Below are 10,705 nucleotides of genomic sequence, written 5' to 3'. Positions count from 1 at the left end.
TTAGTGGCAAGCTGATCAAGCTATGTGCGGAGCAAATTTCTTCTATCTTCTGTCACATCTTTAACCAGTCATTGCAAACGTGCGTAATTCCAAACATCTGAAAAACTTCAGAAATCATACCAGTGCCTAAGAAACCAAAAATAAATTGCTTAAATGATTTCCGCCCAGTAGCACTAACACCTATTGTTATGAAATGATTTGAAAAATATATCCTTAAACAACTTGTAGCAAAAGTCAATAACAGCTAAGACCCTCACCAATTTGCATACAAAGCAGCTAGAGGAACTGAGGATGCCATTCTATTGCTTTTGGACCAGCTTTATAAGCATCTCGATATACCCAAAACATATGCACGAGTCCTCTTCGTAGATTTCTCCTCGGCTTTCAATACCATACAGCCACATCTAATGATAAACAAACTGAGTAACTTAAATGTAAGCCCTTACTTGCAAGCATGGGTTCTAAACTTTTTAACCCAACGGCCCCAGTATGTTAAAGTCAACAACACCAAATCGTCAACTCGAGTACTATGTACGGGTGCTCCACAAGGTTGTGTACTTTCTCCTGTACTATACACTCTTTACACTAATGACATAAGAAGCATCTATGACTCAGTTAAACTCATTAAATTTGCTGATGATACTGCCATAGTCGGTCTTATTTCAGGAGACGAAACTCAGTATCGAAGCTCGATAGAAGAGTTTACAAACTGGTGCACCGACAACTTTCTAGAACTGAATGTAACAAAAACTAAAGAACTTATAATAGATTTTAGAAAGAAAAAAACAAACTATACGTGAACTGCAAATAAACACTACATCTAAAGAACAAGTAAAGGCATATAAATATCTAGACGTTATCATCAACAACAAGCTTTCATGGGAAGACCACCTTGGAACTCTGACAAAGAAAACAGCCCAACGACTCTTTTTTCTATACAAACTCAACAGTTTTAAATTAAACAAGAAGATCCTTGAGACATTTTACGGCGCGACTGTACAAAATCTGCTAACATACGGAATAAGTTGTTGGCAAGGCAACGCCTCATCTAAACTGTTGCAACGTCTAGAAAACATCATTAAAAAAGCATCAAAAATTACACTCACAACATTACCACATTTAAAGGAACTTTTTGAACAAACGTGCCTAAGAAAAATCGAAAAAATCTTGGAAGACAACGGCCACCCGCTCCATCAGAACTACGCCAGGTCGTCGCGAAGTGGGCGACTGCTGTCAATCAAAACAAGAACGGAGCGGTACAAAAACTCGTTCGTACCTCACTCGGTCAGACTCTATCACCGCCACTCATTGATCAGGGAACATGATATGCACCAAGATACCTGTGTGTAGTCGCTGAATGAACTCTTTATGTTGTCTGTTGTATTTATGTGTATTTTTCTGTTGTGTTGTCTTTATATGAGAAACGAGTCCTTGTAATCACAACAAATTTCCGTAAGGATCAACAAAGCAGCCTTAGTCTTAGTCTTAGTCTTAGTCTTTCGACTTGCAGCAATTGATAAAGACTCAGTAGACAAGGTAAACAAATCAAAGCAGTGATAAGTTAATTACATTTAAGCCTATACATAAGGTAGACGCGTTAAAATAAAAAAAACAAAAAAAAAAACATCACATTGCTATTCAGTATGTCACGATGGTCTACAAGGAAACTCAAACCAGAAATCGATTTTTCTGCTGTACTCTGCGGTCATTGTCTTAACAGACTAAAAAAAACTCTCTTAGAACACGTGCGTGCACACACAAAACATAAATAGTGCTCACTGATCATGAGATAAAGAGTATATCAATAACTGATTCTGTCCTGCACTCACGCTTAACTAAAGGTGTGTGTGTGGGGGGGAGGGAGGCGATTGATTAGGTATCAATTTCGTTATAGTCTTTCTAAGAAGCGCATCAATTCTAAGAATTAAAACGTCGGTTTCGAATTGATGACGTCAGTAAAATGGAGTTTGCGTTGTATACTGACTTGGAGGTAGCATTTAGACTATTGAGCTGGTTGAAAGAAACACTAGAGGGGGGTGGAGGAGCTAAGGATAAATAATGTGTATTGCTGAATCCCTTAAAAGACAAGACACCATAAATACACTCTATTCTCCCCGGCTTACTTGGTATAATGTAAGAATAGAGATCTACTTCCCAGTGACCTTCGATGAAGTCCAGTAGGGAATCGGCGCCGGAGGCGCCATTATCCCGTTGATGGTTAGAAAGGCTTTTATCCAACCACCAGGCCTGGACATGGGGCTCTTCACCCCTGTCCTGTCTGAGGGCACCCAACGGTAGGCGGCCATATCGGTTGACTGGGCCACACCGGGCCGTGCCGTGTACACAGCGCACCGTCCCCGAATCTTAAGTCACCCGCTATAAGTGTCAGGGACAGCGCTAACTGCGGGGAGCTTGTCTCATATTCCTATACTGTAACCGCCACTATTCCGTGCAAGGGCCGCCAATCCAGCAATCCGGAACTGATGACGACCCCCTTTGTGGAACGGCGTGGCGGACTTTTTTGACTGGGTTGCAGGTTACTTGTTCCATCCCCACCCCGAGTGAGATAAAAAAAACAAAAGCTCACCCAGGGAGACCTGCTAGAAGGCCTGGTTCGCTACTCGTTCTTAGCCTGTCCAGATCCACCTCTGGATGTTTCCACCGGAGGGCCACGCTGAGGCGACGGGTAGCTGGAATATCCTCCGGCTCCCCAGTGACCTGCCTGCTTCAACATTTACTTGGACCAGCTGCTAGCCTTGAAAAACGATTTGTAACAAAAGATTTATTAGTTTTTATTTTTACTGTTTGTTCAACTTTTGTCATTGCTGATAAAAAGTAACACATTATAGCAGCGCCTCGCTTGAGTTTATCAGTGACGTAGCTAGGAATTTGTCATTATTTGAGGTCCCTGTGGGCTTGACCTCTCTAGGGGGCCCCTGCATTTTGACAATCGACATCATGACAATAGATAATGGCGTAATAATTAAGATTTAATTTAAAAAAAATAATTTCGAACACTTATTTGGGGGCCCGGAGGATTTTCAAATTCTTCCCCCATCCCCTCCATAGCTACGCCTCTGGCTCCAAAGACGATAGCGAGAAAGAACACATCTCTTCTTTATACCATTCTCTGACTTAGAAAACAGGCAAAATGTATATTAAAAAATCCTTCTTTAAGAAACAAAGCTTATCTAATGGAAACAATTCCACACTTACAACTATATCTCTATAATGTAGACGTTATTTCCCTTTTATGATTATGATATCCACCAAAATAATCATTACCAATAATTGATCGGTCAAGGTACAATAAATAATTGTTTAACTCTTTCCTAACTGACGATACCAGCGTTGATTCCTCCAGAATGTAGAAAATAAATACGGAGTGAAAGAGTTAAAGTCTCAACTTGATCCGAGAATGGGTGTGAGGAAAAAAAAAGTGTTCGCATTTTTTATTAGACAGACAGACAGACATAAGCTCTGGAATAATGTATACAGAACATAGTCCATCGAACAAGACATTGTTTTAAAGAGTGATTGCTGTTGGCCTCGTTTAGTCGTAGAACGACTATGGTTCATCTCGAACACTTTTTCATATGACTGTGGTTCATCTCGAACACTTTTTCATATGACTGTGGTTCATCTCGAACACTTTTTCACATGACTGTGGAGCCCTATTTTGGAGAGACACTCCCGTCCACATACACCGCAGTTTAAGGTGGCTTTCGCTTTGGTGGTAGAGGAACCGGCCATATTTCGTATGGCACGCTTTTCTTCTAGAGCTGACCCCCCCGTTTTTTCATTGTCCATAGCTTTCTTGGTCACGTCTCTCTCCATCTAGTGCGGTCTAGAGCTATGTCTTCCCAATGGCCAGTTTCAATGTTCACTTTTTTAGGTCCCGTTTTATTACATGAGTGATTAGTGTGTTGTTGTTTTTTTTTACAAAGCTTATCTCAAATCACTCAGTCTAGTAAAAAGTTTGCACACGTTATTTCTCCCACAGCCATTGCAAAATTATTCATTGGCATAGACAATACATGAATCAATAAAAAAAAAAGAGTTCCAAGCTAACAATAATTTACTGGTAATTATGACTAATCTTCTGCTTTTCAGCTCTTACTCGAAATATTTCAGAGGCTCTATGATATTTTTTTTACCTGGGCTCTTTTTTTCGTATTACATCATGCAAATGCTTACATAATACTTTGACCCTCCTTTTGTTTTTTTGCACTGTCAATAAAACTTCTTGCATTTCAGCTCCTCCCCTCCCCCCTTTTTTATTTAGGTCATTGTATTATATAGTATCTGTTGCTTTTAATTGGAACGGCCCGCTTTACGCCCCCCCCCCCACACATACTCACTTCTAGCCTGTGAACCCTATTATACTTTTCTCTACGTACCCGCCCCCCCCCCTCTTTTTTTCCTCTTCAAAACACTTACATTTTGTACCTGATACATCTTATTGGCAAGGCCCGCTTTATAACGCTAACCCTTCCAAATACATATTTTCTTTGCCCAAGAATTTGATTGCCAGTTTCACTTATTTTCCCCTCCAAACACTGTGACTCTACGCCTTACAAAATAGTCCTATATAAAATACATTCTTTGAATTTTCAGCTTTTATTGAAATATTTTAAAGTCTCACAGATGCTTTCAAACACCATCAGTTTTTAATCAAGGGTTGAAATTCATATTAGGATCGAGGTTATATATTCCGTATCGACTTTTATGTAGTTCAAATTATTATAATAAAATTGTGCGAAAAAGGCTATTAAAAAAAGTTTTTAAAGTTGTCGTGCGGTTTGAACCCTTAACCCTCAAATTTAAAGTATAATGTAACAGGAAATTACGCACTTCTTCTTCTTCTTGAAACTGTCAGCTAGAGTTGAACCTTCGGCTCTTGGAACTCTAGGCCAGCAAAAGTGAACAAGAGCTCCCTCTCACCGGCCTGAATGAGAACAGTGTACACTGTTCTGTCTAGCGGGGCGTCAGCCTCGCGGCCAGAGACCGCGTGCACCGGGACCCCTGCCATTTTCCTTTTTTATACCAGGCTAACCGTCCAGGACACGCCATTTAAGTAACGGCCCCTTGAGGAACGGCACCTGGATTAAGACAAGGCTGTGGGAGCTTTTTTTACAACTCCGCACAGTGCAATGAGGATGCTCTCGCACCCCCTTAGGCCCCCCCACGGGAGTCTTATTTTGCTACCCTTTAGCCTAATCGTTTCCTCCTACGATCGTTTCCACCCGGGCGCCACTATGAGGCAGGGTAGCATGCCCGGGGAAATGACGCACAAAAAGTAAAGTTCTTAAACACGGAAATATAATCTTGTACTTTTCAACATGTTAGCTTTTTAAAAAAAACATGTTGATTCGAAATGGGGAATATAAACTATCGTTTTTTGGTAAATTTAACTGCAGCGGTTTGGATCAAGAAAATATCTTAATTGTCGTAGACCAAAGGTTAGTTGTAACAGGTTTTCATTTTCATATTTTTGTTGTCCACTGCAAGTGGGAGATATGACTTTGTTCCACTAGTCTAAAAAAAAACAACAACACAAAAAAAAGAACATTGCCATTAACTCTTTCTCTCCGTAATTATTTACTACATTCATTTGGGATCAACGTTGGTATCGTCAGTTAGGAGAGAAAGAGTTAAGCAGCAAACTGAAAATATTTCTTTCTTTTTTTACGTACAATAATGTAATTTTTTGTTTTCACAAGACTCCCGTTCTGAAGAGTGAATAGATAAATCTGTTGACAGTGCGATAGTGTTACGGGATATGCAGTGGGGGGGGGGGGGGGGGGGGGAAACACACCTGCCTCAACATGTAACCCCCGAAACTTAACTCTGTAAAGCGAAACACAGGCCTGGAGTCAGGTTTCTGTTGTGCATAAAGACTTAATCAATAACCAGATCTACTACTTTGAGACTAGATCTTATTATTGAAAGATCTACAGCGATACATTTTAAAACTATTTAGGTTCTGCTCTGCTTAATCTGTCATTGGACAGTGTGGAGCGTCAGTATTATTTCAAAGCTTATATCTATTTACTCTGTCTGTCTGTCTGGGTAAAAGTGTGATTATATATTTATATATATGGCTCCTTTTGTCTTGAAAGGCAATGGATGCACCCATACTCCTTCTTAACAGCTTAAACCAGTTTGGTTCATCTTAAATGCGGGCACAGAGTGGCTAAGCGCTTAGCTTCCTAGCCTGGGGGTTCTGGGTTCAAATCTCACCGAAGACTGCGATTTTTGAATTTTGGGATTATTGGGGCGCCCCTGAGTCCACCCAACTCTAATGGTTACATGACTTTAGTTAGGGAAAGTAAAGGCGGTTGGTCGTTGGGCCGGCCACATGACAACCCTGCTCGTTAAATGTTGGCCATAGAAACAGATGACCTTAACATCATCTGCCCTATAGATCGTAAGGCCAGAAATAGAAACCTTACTTTCTTTCGTTTAGATTTTTAAAAATTATGTTATAAATATGTGTACATTTATTTATTTATATTTAATTTAGGTTTTCAAATGAAATCGAAGGAAAACTTTGTAATAATATAAAAATAACAGACAAACAATGAATGCACAATAAATTTGTTTTAGACTTGAGGTTCACACATACAAAAACGAAATGAATACAGAGAGGTAGGGACGCAACTGAATAACATTTTATCTTATTGTTATCAGACGCTCATTCCAATTCCATCAATTCATTCTCTCTCTCTAGCAGTGTTTCCTTCAGCTGTCATGGCTTTAAGTGCAGAAGCCACGAAAAGAGCAAAGCTCAACTTGAAGACTGAAACTGGTCTAAAAACGAAAAATAATCGTGTCAACTTTCAGAGGCGTAGCTAGGGTGGGGGAGGGAGGTGAGAATTTGAAAATCCCCCCGGCTCCCCATCCCCAAATGAGTGTTCGAAACTTTTTTTACAAATTAAATATTAAATATTACGCAAAACGCAGGGGCCCCCAAAGAGGTCAAGACCCCAGAGCCCCCCAAATAATGTCCTATTCCTAGCTACGCCGCTGTCAATTTTATATGAATAGTGTGATTGTTTGTTTATTCTTTCAAAAGACTGGAAGATTATTTCTTTTACAGGATTTTTTTTTTCAATCTATTGCATGTATATTTACGTCAAGCGTGTGTGTGTCTGATCTTGTAGAAAAGAAAATGTGTGTGTCTGACAGTATATGTGTGTGTGTATGAATGAGCGTGTGGAAGACCTGGATCTGACTCTGATTGTCCTTGTTGAAGCCTTGTTTCCATTCATTGATTTTGTATAAGCGAAACTTTCGTTAAACAGTTCGAAATAGGTCACGTGTCTCTGTAGTTATTTATCTTGGAAAAGGGTTAGGGTTAGGTTGAGGTAGGCTCAAAGTTAACTTTTTTTTGTTTTAACTTACTATTCAAGTAGTTATTCCTAAACAGTTTTACAAGGTGGCTGCAGGTTCAAATCCGAATGTATTCATTATATGATCAATAAAAATTTTCATTTAAATGTAAATATATTAGAGAACTAATCTACCAATATGTAAACCGCAATTTATATAATGTTAAACTTGTTAATGAGAATCTTTATTGTTTTTTGACAATGAAGAATTTGTAAGAATGAGTTTAACTAAAAAGAAGAACTCCACATTTACAGATATGTATAAAAAACTGTAAGAATTGTTTCCCCTTTTGGACATCAAACTGTATAAATTAATTACTATTCAATTAACTAATTGGTAAATTTTTTTAATTAAATTCCTGTGTTGCCTTCGACAAAAAATAATTGTGGAAAGTTTCAACTTGATCCAAGAACAGGACGTGGAAGAAATAGCGTGTTGAAACTTTGTACCAGACAGACAGACAGACAGAGTGAGTTGATACAAGCTTCGTTAAAAGTTGTCATGCTCCGACATCATTCTTGAAACTTTGAAAAACTTTGTGACTTATGAATGCGTCTTTTGTAGTTAATTATTTTGTTTGGTACCAACAAGGGAAATGTATCCTTCATTATTAACAGATATGGCTAAATATGTGGGGCTTTAGTCCCCGTTATTTCTCCTAAACTCACTTTCGGATCAAGTTGAAACTTTCCACAATTATTTATTGTACATAAAAAAAACATGAATCTATTGCGAAATTAACCAAGTAGTCAATTAATTATGAGTTATTCAAGTGTGGATATACATTTTTTTTTTCTAGTTATAATGTTTTGTTTGGTGTAATGCACAGATTGTAAGACAAATTTCCTTACGGACAATAAATATTATTATTATTAATTATTGGGAATTTTTTTTTGTTTGATATAAAAAAGAGAAAAAAAAGTTTACATTTTTGAGATATATAGTTGTAAATGTGGAGTTCTTCTACTAAGATGAGCTTTGTTTTTTTTCAAAAATGTATCTTCTATATATTGCTAGTTTTTCTTTTCTTTTGAAACTTAGTGCTGTTACATTATATAATACTAATACTCGTTAATTATTTTTAGTTTTAAAACATACACTAGAAATAATACGAACGTACAATTCAAGTAAATAAGCCTTAAAAGAAGCAATCGTACCATAGCTAAACAAACGTAATTTTCTTCTCTATTTTGTCCCCCCCCCCCATCCCTCCTTGACATGATACCCTTCGTTGGTTTCCATTTTACATGAAGCATAAACAAGGATCTCCCATGATATGTGTTATTGACATGACTGACCTAATTAAATTAGGAAAAGCCCACTACAGATCAAGTAGAGACCATCTGTACAGATCTCAGAGCATAATTGATATACTGGAGAAAGTATACTAGTGCAGACATAATCGATTTCAGGATTTCAAATTATATCGTAATTCTAAAAACATAAAAATTCGAGTCGAATTCTATCTTTTTTTTTTTTTTTTATAATTTGATTCTTTGAAATGTAATTATCATCTATATAAGTAAATAAGTTAAAAGGGTTCTGCTGTCTTGGTTATACAAGATACAGACTAAGAGATGAAACCTAAATAAAAAGCGCTAATTAAAAATATAAACTATTTAAGGGTCACCAGTCCCCTACACGCCCAGACGAGAAGAGAAAGGAGACATACCTTTAACAAATAGACAAAAAAAAATAATTGGACTGAAGTCAACATTACAAAGTGGGCTTACAATTAATTTAAGGAAACTATGTAAGTAAACCAAAGGCTGTAACAGAACTAACATTTCCCAGACAAGCTGTTATAACAAATCAGGGAATCTTCTTCACCTAATAAGGAGACGAATTTTCTTAGTAAGCCTGACCACAGACCTGGGGGAGACCAATAGCTTGTTGTGCAGGCCCACTACGACGATTGGGTCCCTCTTGCAGGCCCCGAGTCAGTGAAGAGTATTTCTTTCTGTGGTCTACTTTGCGTTGAACAACGATGTCTTTTGTAATGTTAGCTACAGAACTCACAGATCTTTTTAAGTTCTGAGCAACAGGTTACTTTTGAGCAGTTTTGACAATAACAACATTATAAAAGCACATGTTCATGAAGCCATGAAAGGGAATGTCTTAAAATGTCTTGATTATAAGAATATATTATAAGAATACATGTTCATGAAGTCTTGAAGGAGAATGTCGTGAAATGTTTTAATTATAAGAACACATGTTCATGAAGTCTTGAAGGAGAATATCGCAAAATGTTTTAATTATAAGAACACATGTTTGTCGCGTAGTATAGACAAGTGTCTATTTCTTTCTCCTAACTCTGTTTTTTTTATTTCCTCTACTGGTAGTACGTGTACGGGGCGAGAGTGTCTGGTATTTTTTTGTTTTGAATTGTTTTGCTACGTCACAAAGTCCGGTGACATCTATCGGTCATTCTTTGTCATGAGGCAGTTCACCCTCTAGTTTGGTTGTAGCGGACGGTGTGTTGGCTCGTAAAACGTTATTTGTCTGTACCTGTTTCTCGGACTTATTTTTCAGTTGGATTTTTGGGACCCCTGTTTAGGGGTGCCAGTGTTGGAGTTGTGGGCGTCGCTTGCCGTCTCAGAAATACATATTGCAGTTTTTTTCATTGTCATTGTCAAACTTTACTATTACCAAGGTTGGCAGTGTTGTGACGCCAGTCGGTCAGAGTCTGGTGGACCATAAAGCCAGGGTGACAAGTTAATAGCCGTAGCAAAGGTGCTTAAATTAATTATTGTATAATATCTTTATATATACCTATTATATATATATATATAATATATATATATAATATCTAATATATATACTGTCTATTTGTCATCCTCACTGTACATACACATATATGTTTCATACAATTAAATTCATTTATTTTTGTTGTTATTTAAACTATTCACCTAGTTGTTTACTGTATGTACGACTGTGTGTGAGTGATGTTCTTGTCAGGTTGAACCCCGGGACCTTAACAGTATACAGTTAGTTAAAAACGCAAATAAATCCTAAACCTGACAATGTTCATGAACTCCTGAAGGAGAATGTCGTAAAATGTTTTAATTATAAGAACACATGCTCGTAAAGTCTTGAAGGAGAATGTCGTAAAACGTTTTAATTATAAGAACACATGTTCGTAAAGTCTTGAAGGAGAATGTCGTAAAACGTTTTAATTATAAGAACACATGTTCGTAAAGTCTTGAAGGAGAATGTCGTAAAATGTTTTAATTATAAGTACACATGTTCGTAAAGTCTTGAAGGAGAATGTCGTAAAATGTTTTAATTATAAGTACACATGTTCGTAAAG

Source organism: Biomphalaria glabrata, chromosome 17 (genome assembly GCF_947242115.1).
Source record: "Biomphalaria glabrata chromosome 17, xgBioGlab47.1, whole genome shotgun sequence".
Taxonomy (NCBI): Eukaryota; Metazoa; Mollusca; class Gastropoda; family Planorbidae; genus Biomphalaria; species Biomphalaria glabrata.
The sequence above is the reverse complement of the archived record's forward strand: the minus strand, read 5'-3'. Positions refer to the sequence as shown.